The sequence below is a fragment of the Staurois parvus genome, unplaced genomic scaffold (genome assembly GCF_062004578.1).
Source record: "Staurois parvus isolate SC_StPar_1 unplaced genomic scaffold, SC_StPar_1.0 ptg000096l, whole genome shotgun sequence".
In the NCBI taxonomy this organism is placed as follows: Eukaryota; Metazoa; Chordata; class Amphibia; order Anura; family Ranidae; genus Staurois; species Staurois parvus.
In genome coordinates, this window is record NW_028317892.1 from 1934750 (window position 1) to 1959637 (window position 24888).

At 40.1% G+C, this 24888-nt stretch overlaps 1 long non-coding RNA gene and 1 pseudogene across 2 annotated transcripts in view; both read right to left on the reverse strand.

Moving 5' to 3' along the window:
* Positions 1-317: 317 nt before the first annotated feature.
* Positions 318-8072, reverse strand: LOC149467939 (uncharacterized; annotated as a pseudogene).
* An 8613-nt stretch (positions 8073-16685) lies between these two features.
* LOC149467940 (uncharacterized) overlaps positions 16686-24888 on the reverse strand; it is a 107777-nt gene continuing 99574 nt past the window's right edge. For both annotated transcript variants that reach the window (XR_016311805.1, XR_016311804.1), the window contains one exon: positions 16686-17030. This is a non-coding gene — a long non-coding RNA (uncharacterized LOC149467940). The remainder of the gene's footprint in view (positions 17031-24888) is intronic.

Here is a 24888-nt window from a genome sequence, read left to right on the forward strand (position 1 = left end):
GGAACAATCTCTGAAAATACAACGGTCATATATGGGGAAGATAAGCAAATCTTTCTTAATAATAAACAACAAATCAAGTGTTCTCACCTCCCCGATGAACCACTAAAAGAGATGGTGGGGGCCACACCTGAAATAATTGGGACAATAGAAGTAATTGCCAGTAGAGCTGAAACCAGCACAGGCCTCTCACTCCCTTCCAATAGACAGTGAAGGCTTCTGGTAACAATGACAAAGTTCCACAAGGAAGATACTGAACAGCTCTCCTACAAGCCCAATAAACATACAATCCAGACACAATGCTGAGCACCTGCGATGAGTTAAAGAAAAAGGTTAGGTCTTACGTATAAGAAAACACTTAGACTTCCATCTACCCAATTCTTTAATACCCGAGGGGGAAACACCCAACCTGGAGGCCTCTGATGCTTCACCAATCCTAAATGACTGGGAAGAGAACTTGAAATGCGAAAGGCCCAAATGATTTAGGCATCTCCACAAAACAGAATCAAACTGATGCTTAGTAAGAGTGCACAAATTTGAATTAATCAAAAATAGCCCTGTGCCTTGAGGACGCACAGAAAGGAATGGCTTAACCAGACTCACTGGACATATAGAAGAATCCCCACCAGCGGTCAACATTACGCATGCACCCTTCCCCAGCTGATCAGTTTTAGAGTGACGCAAAAACAGCCGCACCAACGAATCATTCACCACAACATGCTCGAATAACAGTACAGAAAAATTACACTTGGACAACGGAACCAGCTGGGATATCCTAAAGGCCCCAAAAAACATCAGGGAAAACGCAGTACGAAACAGCAAGGTCTCGTAACTGGAAAAACAGACCACCTAAGCAGCAGTACATAAGTCGGCCAAGAGTGCCATAGAAATAGTTCTTCGCTCATCAGGCACAAACTTGGATTTCCTATACCCTTTCAATGCCTGTTTTAACGAGAACTGGGTACAAGAAGAAAGGCCCAATAATTTAAGGAAAAAAGAAATTCCAGCCATTATCTTGGACACGTGGCCATAGGAGTATCAACATTGCATCAACGATGTCAAGAAGGACAAAATAGCTAGTTCAGTTGGAGAATTGGGCAGAAAGCCCCAACTATGCGCAAAGGAGACCCACCTCTTCCACGCTGCCAAATAAACATCCCAAGTGTAAGGAGCGACCGAATTCCTTATAGCCTCCTGAAAAAGGTTCATATCAGGTCCCACAGGTGCGACGGACAACTGAAGCCAACCTCGTCCGCCGCAGTTGTCGAAAGCTGGACATCTGAAAACGAGAAAACGAATCTGCCAGAGTATTATCAAAACCAGGGATATACCATGCCATAATCCAGTTGTTAAATTTCAAACAAAGAAAAACCAAGTGTTGCAAAAACTGTACAATAAACACCAATTGAGAGGATAAGCAATTCACTGCAAACATCACACCTTTATTATTGGTACTTACCAAAATCTGCTTGTCAGCAAATTGCACACCCCAAAGTTCCATAGCTACCACCTCCGGAAACTGTTCCAGCAACACGATATTCTTAGTGGCTTTCTTCCACACCCAAGACTCAGGCCAAGCCCCGCACCACCAATGCGACTGCCATACCACAGCAAAGCCCCTGGAACCAGCCGCATCCATTGTCAACAGAAATTCGTGTGTCGACACAAAGTCAGCCTGAAAAATGGACCTACAATTGTACAAGAAATTCGCCAAAACCAACAGGTCTTCCTGCAAGTCCTGGGTAAGGCGTAAATGAGCAAAGGGGGATTTAGTCGCGACCCGAAGTCGCAAGATACAACCGCCTGGAAAAAATCTGTCCCACTGGCATAACCCTGCAAGCAAAAGCCAGAAGCCCCAACAGAGACTGCATCTCCTTCAACAAAACCTTTTTCCAATGAAGAAAAGTTAGAATCTGCAATTGGAGCCTCTCCAACTTCACCCGGGGCAGCCGGAACTCCATTGCAGCTGTATCAAGAAGAATATTGAGGAACTCCAAAGAAGTGGACGGCAAGTCTTCTCCTCCACTAAAGGAACACCAAAATGGTCCTTGAGCACACAAAATAATTGAAGCAAAGGAGAACACAGCACCGAATCCAGGGGACCAATGAACAAAAAATCATCCAAATATTGCTCAATGCCATCCCAACCAGCCTCAGAACTAATTACCCAATGGAGAAAAATGGAAAACATTTCAAAATAAGCACAGGACAAATAAAAACCACCATCAAAATAAAACCCCAGGGAATTAAAGGCCAATGGGGAGATGGAAAAAAGCTGGAATGCAGATTTAATATCTGTCTTGGCCAGCAAAGCGAATCCTCACCACAGCATCCTCGAAGGTTGCATACGATACCGAAAATAAAGAACTATCGATCTCGTCATTCAACGAAGAGTCCCTAGGAAAAGAAAGGTGGTGTATCATACAAAACCATTAGGCTCCCTCTTAGGAACCACTTCCAAAGGGGAAATCTGAAAATTCCAAAACGGCGGACTAGGAAAGGAGCCTACCACGTGGTCTTCAGCAATCTCCTTATCTATTTTTTCACAAACTACCTGTGAGTATTGGAGCACGGACATCAAATTATACACCACCTTGCAACCCTCCCCCAAATATGTAGTCAAAGGAAAACCTACAAGAAACCCATCAAGAAGGAATAGAGCCTTCTCCCTGTCTGGATACTGATCCAGCCACATTTTCCAGCCTCACAGGCATGCAGGCTCTTCGGAAAAATATTCAACTGGGACAAAGGAGACCCACCCACCTTCTTAGGATATTTAAGCACAGGATGGGGGCCCGCGCAAAAAGAGCACTTGTGGCGATACTTACATGCTGCATTCCAACGACACTGGGAGTTGTTAAAAGCAAAGCAATAACTCTTCTTAAATGCCTGAACAGGAGCTGCCGCGACAGACTGCCTAGGTACAAAAAGCTTCTGTGGCATAATCAAATTCAGCCATAACCCCACATCCTTCATACCCCACTTGAGGGCTGAATGTACCGATAGCTTCTGCCAAAAAGATTCATCATAATGATACCAACCCAGACAAGCTCAGGTGAAAACCAAGGGGGGAAACCTCACAAGGCAGCATCTCCTTCATGCATACCTCAGGGACACTAGGCCTAGCTGTGGTCGGCCAGCTCGCACGGGTCCCGGTTCTTCTCTTCAGCCAACGCCAGGCATCAGCGCAGCCACTCCTCCCCACCTCCGCTCTCCACCTTTTCCACGAGCGATTTCTCAGCCATAGCAGGCACATCCTTACTCCTGCAGAGAGCTCTTTTTCTTGCAGACTGGCCACTGATTCCAAACAATCCAGGTGCCCCTTATATACTGTCCGATTGATGCTCCAGAATTTTCCATGACTCGCGATTTGGATCCTTCAAGATCTCTGCTTTGCATATTTTAAAGGAACCATCACCTAAAATTTCCCACTCAATCACTCAATTCTTAACCATACCCCAGTCTGAGAGGGGGCGGCCACAATCCCACGAAAGTGGTCCCAAAGGTTTGTGCCCACTTTAGCCTTTCTTAGAGCTCTTAGGCAATTTCATATTTACATTTTTTATAATGCTGTAGTTTGGCTTCAAAGCTTATATGAGTTTGGATTTAGGTCTGCTTTAAAGTAGAATTCCAGACAAATACTAACTATACCTAAATCTGCTCCCACCCCCATTCTAAGCTGATTTTAACAACCCTGTAAAGGAAAGATGTCTATACTTACCTATTCTGAGGGCGCTCTGATCTGGTCACATGATCGGCTCCCAGCTCTGACTTCAGTGTAGAGGAGGGACAGCCGACATTGGATGCCCCATAGTAAGCCTATAGGTGACATTATTGCACAGATCTCTCCTCTGCACTGAAGCTGACCGCTGGAGAGATCATGTGAGGGCCTTCAGAATAGGTAAGTATATAAATAATTTCCTTTTCCAGGGTTGTTAGAATGGGGGTAGGAGCCCACTCCTACCCTCATTCTAACAACCCTGGAAATGGAAATTTAAGTATAGTTAGTATTTGACTGAAATTCTACTTTAAGGTACCCAAATGTATGACAATGAAAGCTTTTTAGCCTTATGGATTGATTTAATAATGCAAAAGGAAATACACAAAATACTGTAGCTTGCAGCAATCAGACAACTCATAATAAAGATGTGATTGCTTGGGCTATGCCAACTGAGCCTCCATTACAAATATTAACCATTTCTATTACCTACATTTTAGCATAAAATGCATACCTCTGTTCCATTCAGCTACCCAACTGGATGTACTGAATGGATATAAAAGAAAAGAACCCTAGCCATAGTTTACAAATAATGCCTTGTTTTACTAGCCTAGCTAATCCGAATAACAAATAGTGCATTTATTGTTCCTTGTGGTGCTTTTGGTATCCTGTCTCTTTACTGTCTGTTTCCCCTGCCTCTAGACCAGATGCTTCTCTGCAGTTAATTAGCTTGTTAATTGGAGTTTTTATGTACTAGCTACTAGTGGGTTTATGGCCCATTCCCACTATTTGATTAATGTTGCTTTTAAATGAAAGCACTAAGCCGTACAGCAATATGTGTTAACATCTCTTTACAGTCTTAAGGTCATCCTTCGCAAGTTTTTCATGGCTAGTGACATCTGTACTTTAGTTCAAAACGGTGCTTTTCATTGTGGTTTGCTATTTTGCAGCAATGATTGATACACTAAATCTCAAGCTGGTCATACAGTATGGGCCCTTTTCACACATAGATGTTGACTGGAGAGTGTGCAATCTGGTGCATCTGTGTATGGTAGCCAATCAGCTTCTAACTTCAGCTTATTCAATTAAGCTTTGACCAAGAAAAAAAAAAAAACTCGAAAGTGATTGGTTTCTATGCAAATCTGCACTTAATCTTACACACTCCATTATTAGTAAATGAATCCCATAGTGTGGCTGCTTATGGCAATGCATTGTGTATGTGCGTCGCCATTACCTTTAAATGGTATCTAAATGCCTCTACACAACGCACTATTCCACGGTGCAGCACAATGCATAAAGTGAAAAAAAAGAGCAGGGGCTCATTCAAAGGAAATAGGTGGTAGTGATGAAGCATGTCGTACAATGCACAATAAAGCATGTCGCAGCGCCAGCATTACTGTAATGTGAATGGGGCCTTAGGAGTTTTACTAGATTGCTAGTGATGATTGTGTAACTGACATATAACAGTTCTTACCAAGCAGAAGGGGTTGGGGCTTGGTGTCTTCAAGCATTCTAAAATCTGATTTCCCAGTGTTGTCTTCTACATGGGTAATGGCATGATCTATTCTTTCTGTGCTGCATATGCTAAAGCCCAGATGCGTTGTTTTGGTGGCACCAGGGGCATCATGATTGTTCCAAAGACAGGCAGATCACGTAGGCAGCTCTTTCTATGAAATCTATCTGTCTCTGACCTCATTCTTTAGCTGTTCCCCATGAGCAATTAGAAAGCATCAAAACCATGATAAATCAGCTTTTATTTCAGGCGGTTAAAGAGTTAAGACCAGAGTAAAACCTTTAATCCTTCTGGAGAGTCGGGTTGAAGTTTTATCCGTAGTTCAGACCCCTTCAAATCCTGAAATCACTTGTAAGCTGCAGCTTCTTTCACTCGCATGTCATATGGATGAGCGCTCACGTGGTGGGAGGTCCAGGATGGATTAACATGACAGGGAAACTCAGGCAGCCTACAGAGGAGTCATGTTCCCTCCTTTTAGATACTGTAAATCTTCTGAAATCCATATGTATTTAACAGGGTTTTTTTTAAATGATTAAAATTATCCTATGCAAACACATTTATTTAATGTCAAACCATTTTCATAACACTTTCTGTAACTGTATAGCTTATCCCTAGGTTTCATGTTCACCTGTCAACATCTTTTAAATCCTGATTTCTACTATTTCCAGTAGCTGCTCCTGCCCATAATTCCTTTGATTTTCTATCTCAGATAATTTAATAAGTTGTCAAAACATGTCAAATCAGGTGTATGTATAGTAATTTGTAAGATTTCATTTTAACTGGCTGTACTGGAGAAACAGGGATTAAAGGATTACACATAAGCATTAGTGATCCACTCACAAAATACACAGAACTGACCCAGATCAAACCCATTAAGATGGCCTTGGAAATTGCGCAGGTCAAAAAGAGATTCAAAGTGTTCATCAAGGCTATTCTGTTTCCCGCATTCCTGGTGTATTTCCTAGCCTTCCTCCTCATTTTAATGTAAAATTGTAATGTATTTGGGGCCCATTCACACCAGTCAGGTTTGTTGCATATCTATGGCATAATTGGTTATTGATGTAGGTTTTTCTTATATGCATATCTATTTGTTATTGCTGCACCCGATTAAATACCTCCCCACTAAGGTGGATAGCTTGGTTTTAATTACACGGTTTTAACTTTTATGTGGTTAAAAATAAGTGCCATTTTATGGGTAAGCATTCTCCTCTGTATGTATGTATGTACATTTTTTTATTTTAACTTTTGAACTTAGTTGAGAACCATTGCAGTGTGGTAGTTTGTAATTTTGGTTGTATGTTCTAGTTCCTGGAGACTCTGGTAACTCCCCCAAGATAAGTTTTGAAGTCACAAATAGTTCCTTTAGTTCTGACTGTGATTAGGCCTGGAAACTCAGTATTTCAACCCCTATATATATAATTTTGACCACAGAAGCATAGCAACTAGCCAAATATTTTGGAAAGACATATTTTAAAAAATGCAGACTGTCACTGAGAACAATATGGGAATTGCTGAAATTAATATAAAAATGAAAGCATACACTTTTTAAGGAAATATTTAGAAGAAGAAATGATACCTTTGGAGTTTGAGAAAAACAAATTGTGTAATAAAGACATGTCTTCGCAGGTTTGGAGAATCATGTACCAGGAACATGATGCTCCATGAAAACCATCTATAGGAGATCAACAAAAGGATCTTAGAAATATCCATGGCAATAGAACCCCTCAGATTCCATTGTATCAAGTAAAGGAACTGGATATACAACAGTTCATTGAAAAATTCAGTACGAATTTGTAAACAGGCAACAATGCTTAATTAAAGTGGGAAGTGTATGTCTTGTAGGGCATATGAATGCAGTTATCAAAAATATTTGCACAAATAACACATTGGTGATGGTCACACTATCATGAAAGAGTAGTATTTTAGATGTGAATGAATAACACAGGTTACACACAGCGCTTAATGTTATAAACATAAAGTAATGAGGAAGAATGGAAAGATTGTCTCTAAAAATGTAAACACAATCCACTTAAAAGAAAGAATGCAGGATTGAATGAGGAGCAATATATGAACACATCTGGTGCAAGCACAGGTATGAATGATCATCAGAAAGCTGAAGTTCTACACAAAATAGCAATGCACGAAAACATTTGAAACATACTTTAATGGTTAAGCACCCTCCGCTGTATGCATGTATATATTTATTTCCATTAATTGTCTTGTTGGGAACTCATTCAGTCTTATAGTACAGTTGTTTTCATTTTTGTTGGTATTGGTCTAGCTAAGAGACTTGATGTTGTCAGTAGATCTGGAAAATGCTTACTGTCATGTTCCAGTGGCCAATTCCTTTCAGAGTTTTCTGAATGAATTTGAATCTTTAGCTAGAGCATATCTCTCATTAAATGTGATTGCCTTCTGCTCCTCAGACTTTTTCTAAGTTGTATTAACAGTGATCACTCTTTTGAGGGAGATAGGACTGCGTGTGTACTACTATTGGGTCAACATTCTTCTGATGACCAAAGACAAATATAGTTTCTCCTAAAGAAACCAATTTCTGATATGCCTTCAGTCCTTTGGCTTGGGAGAAAAGCCAGTTTCTGTCTTCCTACAGTCACATTTGTCTGGGACTCATTCTTAACATCTAGAACAGTGGTTTCCCTTCTAGCAGCTCCAAGCTTCTATTGCAACTTAAAGCCTATTGCACAGAACACTTCCATACCTCTTATTGCCATGCTTCCGTGCTGCATGAAGGATCTCCTTGCCTCTCTGTTGCCAAGCTAGGTCCCATGCCTTCCTATTGCATGTAGCATCTCCATGCCTCTGTAATGCAATGCACAGCCTCATTCCCCCATTGCATGCAGGGTCTGCATGTCAGTCTGCTGTTATGTGGGGCTCCATGCTTCCCTACTGAAGCAACACCTTCATGCTTCTCTGTTACCATGTGGTGTTTTCCCCTATTGTTATGCAGTGTCATACACATTCCTGTTGATGGTTTATTGCTTCTCTTATGCCATGCAGGACCTCCTGTCTTCATACTTCAGCACAGGACCTCATGCATTCCTGTTGTTCTGCAGCTTCTTCATGACTGCCTGTTGAGTCCCCCCTTGTCCCTGCCCCCTACCCTATTCTGAACACCATCTCTTGGTTCCACCTCCTACCCACCTCCCAGTCCCGCCCCTTTTAGAGAATACAGAACCAAGTATCATTTTGTGGTGCAAAATAATTTGTATGGAATTTGTTAATGATAACAGGAAAAGCAGTAAAATAGATAACCTGCATCCAGCAACAATATATCCCCCCAGCAATAATATACCCCACCCCAGCAACAATAGATCCCCCTTACAACAATAGACTCCCCCAGCAACAATGGACCCCACCCCAGCAACAATAGGTCCCCCCAACAATACAACACAAAACAATAGATTACCCACACAACAGTGGACCACCCACAACAAAACTTCACCCCCAGTAACAAAAGATCTATCCCAGCATCATTTGATCTCCCCAGCAGCAACAACAGATCTACAAGCAGCCAGCTACCTCTCCCTCAACAGTATATCCCTACCAGCAACATAAGACCTCCAGCAACAATAGTTCCCCCATCAGCAACAATAAACCCTCACACAAAAACAGATCCTCACTGGTACCAATAGATCCACCAGCAGCCAGCATCAATACATCCTCCAGCACACCCCACACCCCTTGCTGAAGGTGCCAGGAACAGCTTTCCCCCGCGTTCCCGCTGAAAAAAATCCATGCTCATGCTCATCTATTACACAGAGCACCTTCACCTCTCTTTAATGCCACACAGTGCCTCATATATACAAATGTATACAGCAACTCTATATGTCTCTATTGCCACATAGAGCCTGATGCCCCCTTATTGAATGTGGCACCTATATTCCTCTCTGTTTCCATGCAGATGCATTTCTCCCTTTGTCACAAACAGTGCCTCCATGCCCTTTCCATTGCAGTACAGGACTTCATAGTTTCCTTTTGCATGCTGGACCTCTCACTTTTTTCTTTTTACATAAGGGGCCTCATGCCTCCCTGTGGCCATGCGGGCTCTCATGTCTCTCCATTTCCATACCGGTGCTTATGCTTCCTTGTTGGCAGACAATGACCCTATGCAACTCTCTCTCCTTTTGGCCATACCATGCCCCACTCCATTCATTCTACTACTACACCCCAAGCCCCCCATGCCCGACCATCCCTCTTCTACCTCTAAGCCTCTTCCGCACGTCACTGATTCCTACTCCTACTGACTTCCCATCATCTTTATGATTACCTCCATGCCATTCTTCATGCTCACCTTTCTCCCTCCACCCAACTTCTTTTTTCTGATTCCTCCAACCTTCGGACTTTTTGCTCACATGCCCCCTGGCCCCTTCTGCTATACCTCCATCACTCTCCTTGGCCTATTCTATTCCTCTGCTATTGCCCATCATTCCCCATGCTCAGATCATCTCTATCCATACCGTGATACCCTTTTCCATCTCAGCACCTAGCCCTTTAGATCGCACTGTTATTGTCTAAGTCTCTTTTCTTTCCCATCTGGACCTTCATGTGCTTCCTTTGCTGCCTGCATCCTCCCTTTCTCTAACCTTGTTTATACTGTCCTCCCTGTCCTTCCTCATTTATTTCTCTTTTGCAACCCCCTCCTCTCTCCTATTGCCAATTTTCCCCTCACCTGCCTCCTTCCATTCCACCTTTACTGCACCTTCTATCATCCTGTTCCTTACCAATTACCTCATTCTCTTCCTCATTGTCAGTTCCTTCCCAAATCCAAACCCTTTCCTCATTCATTCATGCCAAATTTCCCTATATAACCAATTTTTCCTTCTGCCAGGCCGCTTCAGAATGTCCATTACTGCCTCAGCCAGGCATTGTATGGATATCCAAGTAATCCACAGCACTTCAGTATCTGAAAATACTATTCCAGGTGCCAGTGACGCCCATAACTATTGTACACCACTACTAAGAAGTAATCTGTGTCTGTGGAGTCTGCATATGTTATGTGCAGTTGTGGCGTCCTTGTACATAAATAGTACAAAAATGAAAATATCTTACAAAGTGGAAACTCCAGATTTAAGTGAGCTCATAACATCTGATAGTAAGCTGACATTTGAAATTTAGAGACATTTTATAAGCCTTTTCCAGGTTACCTCTGAAACTATAAAAAAAACTACCTCTCCCTATGTTATGAAGATTAGGAGAAGATGTTCTGTAGTCCAAATAAGGAATAACTATTCTAGGGCGACAACATTCTCTTCTGTAGATACAGTGAGTGAGCATTGTTGACCTAGAAAGGGAGTGTGTTACTGGCAAGGGAAAAGCCGAAAAAAACCCACTAATACCGGCATTACATCCAATGATTGGTACACTGATATACACTAATGGCTAAAAATATTGGCATCCCTGCATTTCTGTCAGATAATGCATTACTTTTCCCAGAAAATTGCTGCAATTACAAATGTTTCGGCATTCTCATGTTTATTCCTTTTGTTTGTATTGGTATGACACAAAAAAGTGGAACAACAAAAAGCCAAATCTGACACATTCCACGCGAAACCCCAAACATGGACTGGACAAAATTATTGACGCCTTCTTCGAAATTGTAAGCAATAATTCCATTCCAAGTGTGCAATTGCACCAGTTTTCTGGGGGAAGTGATGCATTATCTGGCAGAAATGCAGGGGTGCCAATTTTTTTTCCGGCCATGACTGTATACTACATTTTTGTTGTAGTGGTTAGATACACTTTAAGGAATTTACTATTTTTCGCCTATTTATTTATTTATTTGTGAATAATCTTCCCCAGGATCTGTTACTGCCCTCTGCTTGTCTTAGCATCACTTTAGCAATCAGCAGATCAGTCAGTGATTATTCCAGTATCTCCTACAGGTCAATTTTAATTTATTGTATCCTCAGGTTTATTCTGTGAACAGTGCAGAGGGTGGTGACCAAGCGCGGACTGGGACAAAAAATAGGCCTGGGCATTCTGGACTGAGCAGCCTCAAGCCCAGGGACCCTTTCCTCGGAGCCCAGTGGTAGAAAGTCATGGTCCTGTTGCTAGAGTGACCTTTGCGACCCTGGTAGTTTCACTAGTGTCAGTAGGTTTTTATTTTTATGAATTTTTTTTTATAATTTTATATTTTATTATTTTTTAACATTTTTTGCAGAAGAGAGAGAAAGAAAGAAAGACACAAGGCTGGCAGCCAAGCAAATGCCCGGTGTGCCCTATGACCAGTCCAGGCCTGGTGGTAACCTAAAACAACCAGATTTCAGCTTACTGTAGTCAGATATCAAGTGATTTCTAGAGGTGCGTGTGTGTGTATAGACAATGCCTATTTTTTCCCATGGTACATTTTTACTCTTCAACAACCAGAAAACGTATACAACAGATAGAAAATATTGTGTACTTTATTTAATACATTAGTGATAATAATCATTAAACTGCCCACACACTTTACAGTCATAATGTACCCCTTTAAATTCACTGTGTAGTGTGAATGGATATGAATTAACTCTAGGTTCACACTTATGGCTTTTCTAGCTTGCAGAAACGTACTACAGTCCATTTAACATGATTTCCTATGGATCTAGTTCACATCTGTGGGTTTTGAACTGGTGCATTTTTTTGAAAGGGCAAGGGACTTTTTTCCTGTAGCAGATTGCATTTATGTGCAATAGACTTCAATGGAATCACACCAAAAATGCAAGTGTTGCGTTTTTTATGCATTTTGCGGGGTTTTTTTGCCAGTAGGAAAGTATTGACTTTGATGCCACTTTGATGTGACTTTGGATAGGTGCAACTTTGGATGGGTGCGACTTTAATATGAGTTTTTTTTTTTTTTTGCTAATTGGAAAGTTTGACAGTTCGGTCCATGTAGTATGACTTTGATACAACTTTACACTCTCTGTCACTCAAGTAGCATGAAAGTAGCATCAAAGTTGCACTGAAGTCACACCCATCCAAAGCCACATTAAAGTGGCATCAAAGTCAATACTTTCCTATTGGCGATTAAAATAAAAAAGGCAAAACGCATAACAATGCATCAAAAACAAGTGGTCAAAAACACAAAACGCACTGTGAAATCGTGCAATCTGCATAGATGGGAGCCTAGCCTCAATGGATTGTTTTGATAATCCCTTAGCTGTGGGATTGTTGTTAAAATGCATCACAGTGCTTAAACTTGCAACCTTTATCCTCTACTACCAAGCTTTAATAGCAACACAATGCAGGGAAGGAGCAAGAGCTGGAGGAGAGGCGCTCTGTATCGATACGATACCAAGGATCCAAACATCCATTCGATCTGCATTGTGTTGCTATTAAAGCTTGGTAGTAGAGGTAGTAGAGGATAAAGTAATATCCAGATGACATAAGGCTGTGATGATATCCTTAAAGGATCTCCTCGGTGGAGTACATTCTGTGGAACTAATCTTAGATTGATGGTTCTAAAGGCGTGTTTATTAATTTTATTTGGTAAGGGTATTCACTTCTTACACAATAGAAGTGAACACAGTTATTGACACCTGTTGCTAGATGCTTTTTTTGCACTTGATTGATTCACTGTCACGTTTGACACATCTATTCACCTTTCACTGTCAGTGATCAACTGTGTTCTTTGTTTTTTTGTTTTTTTTTGGTTTAATATGGTTTGACAGAGTGTTTTTATTTATTTATCTAGTGTATTTATTTGATGGTTTATCAGGGATAATGCACTATATGAATTTTCTTTTCTTTTGAGGTTTTTCTTTGTCCGAGGGAGCCGCTTGGAAGGCTTCAACACCAGGATTTATTGGAACTTTCACTGAGTGACTATATAACTTTTGAAGGACACAATTTTATGGTTTTGCACTGATTTATATTTTGGACAATTTTTGTTTTTGAATATATTTTATATTTTTTTTATTTGTTATATGATTGGAGATTTATATATGGTATAGGTAGCATATGATTATTCACAAAAGTTGAAACATTGCGCATCACACCACCCCCCTTACCGCTGGTGCACTGCAGCTTGAATGGACAGGTGCCAGTATATTAAGCTGCTGTGGTTTAGTGCGCAGGCAGTACAAATGGCTCCTTTACATTAATTGCGATGTTCTGAAACACAAACGTTGGCTATGTGTGGCTTATTAAATGCTGTTAGGGCACTCTATACATCTATTTAACCTTTCAACCTGTGTAATTTATATGGATTTTTAGTCCTCATGCACACTTGACGTTTTTACAGCTGCTGTTTTTGGCTTTTGACGATTTTTCTACAGCTAGTAAACCCCCCAGCATGTTGTTCTATGTGTCCATGCACACATAGACTGTACTCAATGTTTTTTTGGCTGAAAAAAACCCCCAGAACTAGTGGGTTTCTAGAGGAGTTGTTTAGCTGTAAAAACGCTCTAACATTGAAAAAAGCGGTAAAACGCCACAAACCGGCATTTTTGGACTTTTTTTAACCCCAAAAAAATTTTTCTGGTAAAAAAATGCTAAAAAATGCAAACGCGGAAAAATGCCGCTAATCGTGGCAAAATGCCGCTAAACGCTAATGCAAAAATGCTAAAAATAACGTTACCAGCTATATCAAAACGTCCAGTGTGCATGAGGGCTAAAGGAATAAAGGTGGCCTTCCTAGCCAGGTTATATGCATTACATAGATTGTATGCTCTTCCACTGCCTGTCTCATTCCCTTATAACTTCACAGCCTACCAGTGCATTCCCAATTTCCTTGTAAAAATGTATCTATTTTGCAGTCATGTGATAAGCCTTCTGTATCTGGGATAGCAAATCTGATCCAAGTTTACTATTACCTATTAGTGCATATTTAAAACTTGAACAAAAATTGAGACACACCATGAAGACTTTAAAAGCAGAAACTTTGCCTGTTCCAAGAGTCGCACTATATGCCAAAAAGCATCTCACTGGTCTTTATACACAGCGGGTAAAATAAGTATTGAACACGTCGCCACTTTTCTAGGTAAATATATTTCTAAAGGTGCTGTTGATATGAAATTTTCACCACATGTTGGTAACAACCCATGCAATCCATACATACAAAGAAACCAAAACAAATACATTCAGAAATTAGGTTATGTGTAATAAAATTGAATGACACAGGGAAAAACTATTGAATACATGAAGAAAGAAAGGTGCAAAAAAAGGCATGGAAAGCCAAGACACCAGCTGAAATCTATCAGTATTTAGAAAGCAATCCTGCCCCTTGTCAGTGCAAATTAATATCAGCTGGTTCAGTCTCAACTGATGGCCTATAAAAAAGTGTCTCATTACCAAGGTGACATCTCGTGATGGGTGAAACGAAAGAACTCTCTCAAGACCTTTGAAATCTTGTTGATGCAAAACATACTGATGGCGTTGGTTACAGGAGGATTTCTAAACTTCTGAATGTGCCAGAGAGCACTGTTGGGGCCCTAATCAAGAAGTGTAAAGAACACCACTTCACCATAAACTGGCCACAACCAGGTGCTCTGCACAAGATTTATGACAGAGGAGTGAAAAGAATTATCAGAAGAGTTGTTCCAGAGCCAAGGACCACTTGAAGAGATCTTCAGAAAGACCTGGAATTAGCAGGTACAATTGTTTCAAAGAAAACAGTAAGTAATGCACTCAACCGTCATGGCCTGGATGCACGCCATGCAAGACTATTACTGAACACAAAGCATGCTGAAACTTGTTTAAAGTTTGCTGCACAACATTTAGACAAGCCTGTGAAATACTGGGAGGATATAGTCTGGTCAGATGAGACCAAAATTGAACTCTTTGGATGCTTGGAGGTCAAATGGCACTGCATATCACCCCAAAAACACCATACCAACAGTGAAGTTTGGAGGTGGGAACATCATGGTGTGGGGCTGTTTTGCAGCATACGGTGCTGGCAAACTTCATGTAAATTAAGGAAGGATAAATGGAAAAATGTACCAAGACATTCTTGATAAAAATCTGCTGCCATCTACCAGGATGACCATTTCAGGAAGTCAATGATCCCAAACACAAAGCCAAGGAAACTCTCAATTGGTTTCAAAGAAAGATAATAAAGCTGTTAGAATGGCCTAGCCAATCACCTGACTTGAATCCAATAGAAAATCTATGGAAGAACCAAAGATCAGAGTTCATAGAAGAGACCCACAGAACCTTCAAGATTTGAAGATTGCTTGTGTGGAAGAATGGGCCAAAATCACACCTGAGCTATGCATGCGACTAGTTTCTCCATACTGGAGGTGTCTTGAAGCTGTCATTACCAACAAAGGATTTTGTACGAAATATTAAATACATTTCAGTTAGCGTGTTCAATACTTTTTCCCTTTGTCATTCCATTTTATTACACATAACCTAATTTCTGATCTTATTTGTTTTGGTTTCTTTGTATGTATGGATTTCATGGGTTGTTACCGACATGTGGTGAAAAATTCATGTCAATAGCACATTTAGAAATATATTTACTGAGAAAAATGGTGACGTGTTCAATGCTTTTTTTACCCGCTATATTTTACATAATGTGAAATTAATACAAAAATAGCAGGTTGACAGAGAGCCCTATACCTCTTTGGGTGCTGTCCTATGTGCCAAACAGTGGCACTGTGGCCCCATTCTGCTTGAGTATTACTTTCCCATAGCTATAAATGGGATGGTGCCCATGCACAGTACAAACCGGCTGTTTTCAGGAGAAAGGGTGTATTTCTCCAAGCGGGGTGGTACAATGAAGATCACTGGGTCAGGGCTGAGGGCATGTTTTTAATACAGTGAGCTATATGTATAAGGGATGGGGGGGAAGTCATTAAAGAATAACTGTGCAAAGGTACAACTTCACTTTAAAGTGGTTGTGAACCCTTACATACAGTAGATCCAGTGAAGTGACTGGCCTCAGGTGATACACAGAGATTAAAAAAAAACTCTCCTACATAAGTTGTACCTGTTTATCTACAGCTATCTTTCCCGTACATTCATTCAAAGTGCAGAATTTACCCAGGATCTCTCAGCTCTGAAAAGCAGGGGGCGGAGAGCTGAAGTTACATCAGTGAGGAGAGATCTGAGAGCTGATTGGAAGGAAGGGACACACCCTCCCCCTTTTACACAGCACACAGGAACAGAGCTGAGGCTGTCAATCACAGGCTGTTCCCTCCCTGTCACCAGTTTTCTCTTGGTATCAGGAAAACTCTTCAGAAGTGATTCATGCTTTTAGCAGAGGAACGAAGCAGCAGAGAGAAATTATACTTAGTACTTTGGATTTAGACAAGTACACACTATAGAGGGATATGCTTTGTTCATATTTCATGTCTAAAGTTTACAACCACTTTAAAAGTGATTCAGACTGGTGTTTCAAATTATCAGCATGTATCCAAAAAGAACATGCTAGTTTTAAATATACAGTACCTTTGCTATTTTACTTTGAATATATAAAGTAAAATTTAAGAGAAGGATACCAAAAGAATTAACTCAGTGTTTTGCTCAGTATGCATTTATGTTTTTATTTTATTGATTTAATCAAGTGTAGCAGACATAACCCAAATTCCTATCTTCTAAAGCAAAAATATGCTTGGCCCGAGCAGTTCAGATATCTCAATGATTTGGTAGCCTAGAATTTTAAAGGCAATACTGTGGTCCGGGCATTTGCTCTGTCACTATTTGTTACACCTTTGCTACTTGTAATGATCAATGACCAAAGGCGCGATGTTGAACTCTGCAGATCTTGTCCATTGAGTCTTCTACACTTATTCCTTCTTTTCTGTTGTCAACAGAAATATTGTTCATCAGTCTCTCTCCAGCTTCGGCTTTGATATTTTCACCCTGTTGGAAATAAAACTTTGTAGTGAGCAGTATCATGCAGGTGTTGTTACAAATATTAGTATATTGTACATTTCGTAGTTGCCTGTCACATTCACCTTCTTGCTTTTGTACTGTGAGCATGCAGATAAGGACTTACGACTTTTTCTGACTTTTCTGACCTACAAGTTTAGTGACTCAAAAAGTGACCATCCCATCGCTCTTACTCCTGATACCTTCCATGGAGGTCCTGGGCACCCAGGAGGGACAGGTAAGCCCTGGACACATGAATGAGGGGGGTGACAACTTCCCAGCAGTGTGGAAGTGATTGTTTGGCTTTACAGCTGCCCAAATAACCTCTAGCTACCAGCTGGGAGCAAACTGGTAAACAAACTCCCAGCTGCTAGAGCAGCCAGGAGTCTGTTTACATGGCAGTATTGTTGCCACTGTAACAGTTAGGGCAGAGGCAGCAAAAGCAGAACATTTTTTGTAGTTTTGTACAGAAAGTGTAAATACTTTTGTTAAGTTATTATTGATGTCTGTGACAACAAAAAAAAGATGTGCTTTGTTGCAGTCTGTATCCCCACCAAAAAGATTTCCCATCATTTCCTGTCCGATCAATAAGAATGGAAATCTAAGGGGTCACAGACAGCTGTCACCTGACAGAGATTCTATATCTGCTGCACTCTGTCCAAAAGAAAAAAAATAATAAAAATGTATATATATATATATCATTGCTTATATAACATAACAACATTACCTGTGGATTGTTGTACTGTTTGAAGCCATAATAATAATAATAATAATAATAATAATAATAATAATAAAAAAAAGCATTGCTTTGATTTGTTCTTTAACTGCCTTCCATCCATCATTTTACAATACAGTGGGTGGGAACCAGTTAAAGACCAATTCCATGCAATGCTTTTTTTTTTGGGACACATCACTGATCGAGGTAAAGAGTCAATGGCAGCGACTGTTTACTATGTGAATGGTGTCTAATCACAGCCGATCACAAATGTAAACAAAGACTCGCTGTTACAGGCTTCCTCTGCTCACATATAGATGTTACCGATCTAAAACACAGTACAGTGCCTGCACAACACAGTACCCCTGTCACATTGCCCGTTAGTGTACCTGTCCCCATCAGTGCACCTGTCGCCCATTAGCAGTGTTAATTTTGCCCATCAGTGCACTTGTCGCCCATTAGCAGTGTTACGGTCAGCCAACTGTGCACCTGGCGCCCATCAGCAGTGTACCTGTCGCCCATCACCAGTGCTACTGTAGCCCATCAGCAGGGCACCTGTCACCCATCAGCAGTGTACCTGTTGCTCATCAGCAGTGTACCTGTTTCCCATCAGCTGTGCACCTGTTGCTAATCAGTGCCCATCAGAAATGTACCTGTTGGACATTGCCCATCAGTGCCGCCATCAGCAGTGTTCCCATCACACAGCCTCCTGACACAGAGTAGTCATCACACAGCCACCCATCACCAGAGTACTTGTCACACAGCCTCCCATCACCAGAGTTCTCATCACACAGCTGCCCATCAGCAGTCTACTTGTCTCAGTGTCACCAGAGCCAGCCATGTACAAAAAAATGTACACTAGTGGGGAGGCGGTTCAAATCCTCAGAATAACGGAAGAGAGCAGCAGGGAGCTCTCATCATTCTGATTCAGCGTATGAACCCATCAAAAATAGTGGATCAGTCACCATATCGGAGGAGGAAAGGGTCCCTCCTAAAAATATTAGGTGCTCTGAAAACCAGGCAGCCACTGGCAGTACCATATACCCCAATGGACAATCGGCAAACGCCAAAGGTGCAAGATGAAAGGCCCAATAGCAACCATGGAATATCACATCAGACCCCCAGGAATAAGAACCCATACAAAACCATTATTGGTGCCATCCATCTTGGGATCAGCAAGTATTCCCCCTTTCACCGCACAGCGAGGTGTGCATGCCAAAACTTAAAAAATGTCTGAATTTTTTTAAAATTATTATTTAAACTTTGTTATTTATTTTTGCCCCAGAGATTTGCTGAACTTTATATCCCTGACCAAAACACCTGTGTGGAAGAATCTTTTACCCACTTCATTGGTCAGCTGGGAATCAAGCAAAAGGGACAGATATGAAGTAAAACTCTACAGCTTCAGCCCCCTGAGTGCCCAACCTACATCGGTTATCACATTACTTATATAACTTCTATACAAGTCTGCCCCTTTTCCACCACCTGTACCTTAAGAAAACCTTGGCCTGCGGTACCACCCGAACAAACGGGAAGGGCTTTCCAGAACGTTTAGTGACCACCAGGCTACAAAGGGGGGAATCAGCAAGTCAGAGGAAAGACAAAGTGCAGGCTGTGAAGTGAAAGGATAAGACAGATGTTTATGTCTTGTCCACCATCCACAATGCCACCTTGGTGGAAAATCCCAGAAAACATGTTCTGATCCAAAAGGCTACGTGCATCCAAGATTATAATCTCTACATGGGGGGGGGGGTGGATTTCAATGATCAGATGTTACAGCCCTATTTAGTAACAAGAAAATCCCATTTCTGGTATAAAAAGTTGCAATTTATTTTATTAATTTGCCCATTTAAAATATGTATATCACCTACCAAAAATCCACGGACAGACCCACCACCTTTCTCAAATTTATAGAAGAAATTGTCACTTTCCTTATCTACCTGCAAGGATCCCCCCCAAACATTTGCTCTGATTCTATGAGCAGACTTCAAGAGCGCCATTTCCCTGAAAACATTCCACCAACAGAAGCAGGCTGAAGATGCCAAAAAATATGTTTGGGTATGCAGCAGAGGGGGAGTTAGAAGAGACACCAGTTTTCATTGTCACCAAAGCCCCTCCCCACCGAGCCTATGCATCAGAGACTGCTTCCGGCGTTATCACACGTCACTAAAATATTAGTCCATATCTTTAACAGCCTTCCATTTCCTGTTTTCAATATCTGTGCTGATGATTTGCCTGCTGCCTTGACAAACCATGCCACTGCTTTCCACCTTAACTTACCCTGGCCTGTTTATGGACTATGCCTCTGCCTGCCATCTGCATTGTTTTTCAACCATGTTTCTGCCTTCCACCTGAACTGACGATGGCCTGTTATTGACTATTCCTTTGCCCATATACTTTGGCTGTGCTGACCATAACTCTGTCTACTGCCTGTAATGACCCAGGACTTTTTATGGGCCATGATCCTGCCTGCTGCCTGGACCAATACTGTGGCTGTGCTGACCATATCTCTGCCTGCTTACTGTACTAATCCAGAACTTTATGGACCATGTTCCTGCCTGCTGCTTGGATGTCAGCCTGCTGCCTACACTGACCCTGGCAATTTTATGGACCTTATTTCTGCCTAGACTATTCATTTGGCTGTAGCTGACCATGTCTTTGCTTGCTTCCTGGGCCAATGCTCTCCTCAAACAACAGGCAATTTTTGTTTACCCTTTGTTCAGCCTCTTATACTTCTTGGCCAGTGGATATAGCATTGTGCAATGTACCATGTAGGCTAGGCTTGCTTGACCCTTAGGAACAAAAACTGCAGTAAGTGAAGCTAAACTATGCTATATTCCCTGACTACTCTTACAGAGGTGACCATTACAGTGCATTGTTTTTTTTATGCAGTATTTGTGTTTCACAGGCTGCAATGTTGGGTACATAATCTGTTCAGATATTGAAAAGGCCTTACACATGTGGTATCCCCATAATCAGGAGGAGTAGCAGAATGTGTTTTGTGGTGTAATTCTAATGCCCATGCTGTTTGTTAGAAATATATTATAGATTAACAACTTTGTGTTAAAAAAACATTTTTGTTTTCTTTTCAAATTTTTCGAAAGCTTGTGGAAAAAAATGACATGTTCAAAAGTACTCATTATGCCTCATAGAATATACATTGGAGTGTTTGCTTTCAAAAATGAAGTCATTTTGTGGGTGTCTCCACTGTCTTGGTGCTCCAGGACCTTCAAAAATGTGATAGGTAGTCAGGAAATTAGATGTGTAATTTATGCCCCTAGGACACCTGAAGGTGCTACTTAGATGTAGGGCCTCCGTATGTGGCCAGGGCAGGGGCGGACTGACCATTCGAACACTTGGGCACTGCCCGAGGGCCCGGGGTCAGTAGGGGGCCCCATGAGATGCCCCTGGTACCTTTCATTGGCTTTTTCATAAGCTTTTTTGGGTGTTGGTGAGGACACAGGGGCCCCACTAGCCCCATGAGTTGTCAGTCCACCCCTGGGCCAGGGTTTGAAAAAGTCTCACACACGTAGTACCGCCATACTCAGGGCAAGTAGCAAAATGTATTTTGGAGTGTAACTGCAAGTTTGACCGTGCTGTGTGTTAGAAATAACTTTGTTAATATGACAATTTTGTACAAAAAAAAAGTCTCTTTCCAAAGAATTGTGGGAAAAAAATTACAACTTCAAAAAAAATCACAATGTCTCTTACTAAATACCTTGGACTGTCTACATTCCAAACAGGGGTAATTTGGGGGTTATTTGTACTGTCCTCACATTTTAGAGCCTCAAGAACATAGATAGGCAAGTCAGTACATCAGGTGTGATCAATTTTCAATGATATGTAGCCTAGCTTGTAGACTCTATAACACAGACTAAATAATACACACTTATTTAGATTATTATAACCAAAGATATGTAGCAGTACAAATTTATTTATTTGCAAAATTTTATAATTGAAACTGAAAAAAAATTAGTTTTTTTATCAAAATATTCTCACTTTTTTTGCTTATATCTCAAAAAAATTAAAAATCCAGTTGTGATCAAATACCATCAAAATAAAGCTCTTTTTGTGTGAAGAAAATTATAAAAAATGTTGTTTGGGTGCAGTGTAGCAAGCCTTAGTCATTGTCATTATAAATTGTGAGAGCACTGAAAGCTGAAAATTGGTCTAGGCAGGAAGGGGGTAAAAGTGCCCGGTATTGAAGTGGTTAAAGTGACACTAAATGTCTCATCCTCCAAAAATAATGCATACACATCCAATACTTAATGGCTCTGTAAACTATTTTTCATGCAATTGTTTCTTGCTATGTCTTCTGCCTCCTAGCAGCACCCTCCATGATCTCCCAAAACCTGTCTTTTTCCCCCTCACTTCCATTTGTTTGGAACGATCAGTGCATGTTAGTTGTGGTCATGTGCACTGTCCAATACACGCTACAGATCCCATAGTCCATAACCCTTTTGGTGCACTTAGGTTTTGTGCTGCTCTAGGCAACACAAAAATTGGGCATCCCCCCCCATAGAGAGAGAGAGCCTGAAATTGACGAACAACACCTCTTCCCACCTCCCACCTGAGAGAGCCCCCCCCCGGCTCACCTTCACAGCTCCAAACATCCCTGGGAACAAGAGTTGGGCTCTCCATACACCATCAAGCAGCCCGCAACCTTTCTCGGATCCCACCTGGTCTCCATGCCTCATGTGTCCCTTCTTCAGGGGGTGGTGCTGCCCCCCTGAAAAATGCCGCCCTAGGCAAACACCTTGTTTGCCTTTAGGTAAATATGCCCCTGCATATCCCTTCTCGAGAGTAAACAAGAGTAGGACCAATGGATAAGGCAGCCAATCTCTAACAGGAAGCTGGATCACAGCAAGATACTGGAAATTTGGAGGAGAATGAGTGCAATTTAAAGTACTTTTTGAGTTAAGAATACATACTTGAATCAATTTTTTTTTAAATCAGAGTGTCACTTTAATCTGCCTGACCAGTTGTGAAGAAAACCTTTATTTATTGAATGCCAGCAAAGGGCTTTTGTAAAGAACTATATCCACTATGTTAAAGTCATTTGTGAAATATTAAAGAAAAATGGTAAAATAGCAGATTTTGCTAATAAATCATTTTCCCATTTATAACAGTAAATGTGTTGTTTAAGTAACTAGGAATTATAAAATTTGATAGGTACACTCACTTCCAACTATATACAATATGTATACAATTGTAGTCCCTTTGGTTATAATGATGGCTGGTGTGCACGTTTCGGCAATACATTCATGCACAGTTGTCTAGCTGTGAACTCCTGCAGGTTTAACGTCATATGCTCGCATGCAGGCAGACTGTAGCAGCATATTAATAAGTGATCTTTAATATATACTTCTAAGTACTTGGAAACATAATAAAATTAAATTAAAAATTCATATATTTTGTTATTGTATAACATAAGAATTATCAGCATTCAAACATAACCAAGCTTGAATTTAATAGATGATAAAAAAGTTATTCCATAGTTATTTATTTTATAAGTAAAATTATAGCACGGGTCAATTGAGTAAGAGTTGCCAATGTATATACATTTCATAACTCATTGTAAAGGCACAGTTGTTCTATTCATTGTAAAATATGATCACCAGCTGTTATGAGGAAAGGGAATATGCACTTGAAATATGCTTTCATGTCTACAGAGCCTTTCTAAGCAGGGTATGTGTGTATGTATAGAAGAGCATGGGTGGTGCATGTAACATGTCTCCTAATAAATGATGAATTGTGTATGATCAATTTTGTAGTGAATTGAATTATTGATTAATCAATACACAATTGTTATGGTTGCACTAACACAGGTCACTGTTGAATCCGAGCTACAGATTTCAAAATGGTGAAAAGGATCATTTAGAGGACTTGGTGCCTCTCCTTTGTGCTTTGGGTGTTTTACTGAACTGTGCTATAGCTACAGTATGAGAGCGCACCATTAAGAGCTATATTGTGAATATCACACTTTTATTATTTATGAGAAATCTATTGTCAATGCACTGCTCTGAACGAGTCCTGCGATCATTCAAAGTATGGATATAAACCAGGGGCAGACTGACCATTTGAGCACTAGGGCACTGCCCAAGGGCCTAGGGTCAGTAGGGGGCCCCATGAAATGCCCCTGGCCCCATGAGTTGTCAGTCCACCCCTGATATAAACAACAGCCATCTAGTTTTTAATTAGGAATAAATGCATATGACTGATTCAGACTGTATCAAAGTTTGTAAGTCTATCTATCTATATGGAAGAAAAATATATTTCAAATATATTTTTAATATATTCTTCCCAAATATATTGACATATACTTGAAATACTACAATTTTGGCCATATTCAATATATTTCAATAAATATATATACTGTATGTTGAAATGCGTTTTTGTTACAAAATATATGAAAAATATTTTTAAAATACATTTCAAATATATTGTATGTCTTTAAAAACACAAATGTACATTTTTGGAATGCATTTACAAAAATATGTAAAAATAATTTTTTTATATGTTAAAAAAAATCCGAAGAATATATAAAAAAATTTATATTTTTAAAAATATTTTTCATATATATTGTAATATAAAAAAAATGCATTTTAACATGCAGTGTAAATATATATATATATATATATATATATATATATATATATATATATATATATATATATTGCATGTTGAAATGTGTTTTTATATGTTACAAAACATGAAAAACATTTTCCAAAATGTCGATTTTTTAAAATAGTAATTTTAACAGATATTTTTACATATATTTGTAAATGCATTCCAAAAATTTTGATTTGTATTTTTAAAGACATGCAGTATATATAAAAATATATATGTATTTTTCAAAACATTTTTCATATATTTTGTAATAAAAACGCATTTCAACATACAGTATATATATTTATTGAAATATATTGAATATGGCCAAAATTGTAGTATTTCAAATATATTTTCTTCCATGTGGGTTTCTATCTATCTATCTACAGTATCTATCTGCTTTGACAATCCAGTGCACACATGTGCCATTACCTTCTTCCACTAGATAGCACTATAACCTGCTTTACTGAATTAACAGTTATACAGCATAAAGTATATTCCCAATAATCCACATTTATTCCAAAA